The 3,596-nt window shown below is 40.0% G+C and overlaps 1 non-coding gene across 1 annotated transcript; it reads right to left on the bottom strand.

Annotated features, from left to right (window-relative positions):
* Window positions 1–247: 247 nt before the first annotated feature.
* Window positions 248–354, bottom strand: LOC122080452. The gene has a single exon (XR_006140746.1). It is a non-coding gene; the product is annotated as a small nucleolar RNA R71 (small nucleolar RNA).
* Window positions 355–3,596: the final 3,242 nt, after the last annotated feature.

The following is a 3,596-nucleotide window of genomic DNA, read 5'->3' as shown; positions in this document are numbered from 1 at the left end:
TTGTTGCCCCACTTTCATGGGCTTCCCTCTGAGGATGCATACCTATTCCTTAGGGAATTTGAGGAGGTTTGTGTTCTGATTAAAGTAACAGTTGACTGATGATGCTGTAAAATTAAGGTTTATAACTTTTGCGCTCAAAGACCAAGCTAAGAAATGGCTCTATGGTCTGCCTACCAATTCCATTGCCACATGGGATGGGTTTACTATAGCCTTCCTGAAAAAGTTCTTTCCTTTGCATAAAACCAATAAACTCAGGAGTGACATTCTTTAATTCAGGCAGAAACCTAGTGAGTCATTCTCCAAATCTATGGAGAGATTTAAGGACCTCCTTCAGGAATGCCCTCACCATAGAATTGATACTTGGCAACTTTGTCAAATCATTTATAAGGGTATTGATTATCAGACCAAGCAGTTGTTATAGTCTATGTGCCCCAAAGGTTTTACATCTTTTACAGATGAAGACGACGCTTGGAACTTTTTGCTTGAATTGGGTAGGAAAATCAGAGAATGGGAGTTTACTCAAGAAATTGAGAGGACAAATAAGGGTTATATTGTAGAAGGTGTTGTGGCCAAAGAGGCTCAACTTGAGAGTCTTATCAAGAGACTCGAAGCCATAGTCGTCAAAGGACCTGCCCATCTGAACCAAATAAATTATTCTGTGCCTATGAGTAGTTGGTGCCAATCTCCCACTCATGTGATGGAGGAGTGCCCTAATATTTCTCATGTGAATGGTTTAAATATAGGTCCTAAAAATGTGAATGCGATGTCCCAAAACAACCCTTATAGTCAGACCTATAATCCAGGATGGAGGAACCATCCTAACTTCTCTTGGAATCAAGCCAATAATCAAGTAAGTCCTAATTTTCAACCCTTGAGTCAAGGACAATTTGTTCCCCAACAAGCCAATCATCAAGTCGGTCCTAATTTTCAACCCTTGAGTCAAGGGCAGTTTACTCCCCAACAAGCCAATTAAAGGACCATGCCCCCTAACTAGCAGAACAACTTTCGGATCCTCACTCAATCTACTATTCCACCACCTCATGTAAATCAACCTCCAGGATTTATGAGAGGAGGTGGTGATTTGGCTAGGCTTTCTTCTTTAGAGAAAAGCATGGAACTTCTCATGAGTATTTTCATAACAAGTCAACAAAACATGGAGAAGCAAATCTCCCAACTTGCTAATATTTTGCATGACAGGGAGAAAGGGAAGATGCCTAGTCAGCCTAAACCAAATCCCAGGAATGAGAATATGAATCATCAACCAGTTTAAAATCAATTGAATTCAATTCAAAAGAGTCCACAACAAGAGCCCTCCAACTAATGTAATGTTGTTTATGTTTTTCGGAGTGGCCAAGAGTACTAACAGAGTGTTCCTAAATCTTCCCCATTTATTACTCCTGTTAACTCTCCTTCTGTTGAGGACATGAGTGTGCCTCTTATTCCAGGTTCGTCTGATGAACCTAAAGTAACTAAAAATGATTTGGGTGAGGAAGCAAAACATGATTCTTCTAAAAAAGAGCAAAATCCTAACTGTGCTTATGTTCCTCCTGTCCCCTTTCCTAAATGATTGATAAAAAAAAGAAGACTGCTTCCATGGAAAAAAATTTAGAAGTCTTCACAAAAAGTAGAATTGAACATCCCTCTTTTGGATGTCATTTCCCAGATCCCCGCCTATGCAAAGGTCCTGAAAGATTTGTGTACTCACAAATGTATCACTAGTGTGCCTAAAAAGGCATTCTTGGTAGGCAACATTAGTTCCATAATTACTCAGCCTATAGCCACCAAGTATAAGGATCCAGGGAGCCCTATCATTGCTTGTGTCATAGGTAACACCTACATTGAACATGCAATACTTGACCTTAGTGCAAGTGTGAATATTTTGCCCTACCATGTGTATAAGCTACTAGGATTGAGAGAATTGAAAGCCATTGGAACTACTCTCCAGTTGGCAGATAGATCTGTTAAGATTTCTAAAGGGATGGTTGAGGATGTCTTACTTAAAGTTGGGGAATTTTCATTCCCTGTTGATTTCATTGTTTTAGACACCCAACCAGTTGCCAACATTCGTGATCAGATCCCAATCATTCTTGGTAGACCATTCCTTGCAACCAGTAATGCCATAATTAATTGTAGAAATGGTACCATGAAACTTTCTTTTGACAACACTTCTATAGATTTTAATATCTTTAGGTTGGGTAAGCAACCAAATCCCCTTGAGAAGGAAGTTCATATGCTACAAAAAATTTTAGATTCCATTGAGACATATTTTGATATTGATTTTGATTTTGAATTTCAAGAGTGTATGGAACAATTGAGTGGTTTTGATGATGGAATTTTGTTTGAGGTTTGAAGTCTCCAACCACCTATAGAGCCCTTTGGACCCCCTTCCAATTCCATTTCCAAACCTTCTATAGTGGCGCCCCCTAAGCTAGATCTTAAGGAGTTGCCATCTGATTTGAGGTATGCTTTCCTAGGGCCTAACCAGACTCTTCCAATAATAATTTATTCAGATTTGACTTCTAGCCAGGAGGAGGAATTACTTAAAGTGTTAAAATACAATAAGGAAGCCCTATGTTGGACCATAGCTAACATCAAAGGAATTAGCCCTTCTAGTGTTCAACATCATATTCACCTCATTGAGGGGTCCAAACCTTCAATGGAACCTCAGAGGAGAGCTAACCTAGTGATGAAGGAAGCCATTCAAAAAGAAATTCTAAAGTGGATGGATAATGGGATCATTTATTACATTTTTGACAGGGGCAAACATTTTTGCAATAGATCATTTGCGGCCCTTATGAAGAAATTTGGGATCACCCATAAGTTGAAGCCATTCATTGAGTTGTCATCGTCAGTTTTGGAAGAGGTTATGGATCTCCATGGACCTCTTTACACTGATGACTAACTTTTAACCAGGTATGACCCCCTTGCATTGTCTTTGCTTTTAATTCTTTTCATGCATTAAGTGTTGTAACCCGGCAGTCACTGAGAGGGGGGTGAATTAGTGAGTCCAATTTCGATCCCTAAAAACCTGTCCGATGTCTGGCCAAGAAAAGCCTGATATACCTGTCCCTGTTTGCACAATGTCGTATGCACACTCAACCTCTTATAGGCACTTCCAAGTGTGCACACCCATTCCACATTTCACGCACTTCAATATAAAATGCAAACAATAAGGGCCCACAACACAGGGTTTTTACGAGGTTCGGCAATTTTCCTACATCCCTGGAGTAGTGCCTGTAAAGGCTTTGTACCTACTCAGTACACTACTTTTGACTGCACCCACAGTTGGGAGCACCCACACCCAATTTTCTCAAGCCGAAGATGAGATGGCACTCATAGTGCCGATACAATGTGTAGCACCCACTACACGGGAGCACCCACTCCCGGTGCTTAGCACCCACTAAGCACATAATAAATACTACAGTAAATTGGGGCTTATATCAATGCCCTAAAGTTAAGCCTTGCCTAACAAATACATTTACAACTAGCTACCATGCTTACAGTTCATCCACAACTAACCTAGCATGTATACATTTATCCACAACTAACCCTAGCATACATACATACATATAATGTAAAATCAAAGGTTAGAGAAT

The sequence above is a fragment of the Macadamia integrifolia genome, chromosome 5 (assembly GCF_013358625.1).
Source record: "Macadamia integrifolia cultivar HAES 741 chromosome 5, SCU_Mint_v3, whole genome shotgun sequence".
NCBI classification, from domain to species: domain Eukaryota; kingdom Viridiplantae; phylum Streptophyta; class Magnoliopsida; order Proteales; family Proteaceae; genus Macadamia; species Macadamia integrifolia.
Note: the sequence above shows the minus strand (reverse complement) of the source record. Positions and strands in the feature narration are given on the sequence as shown.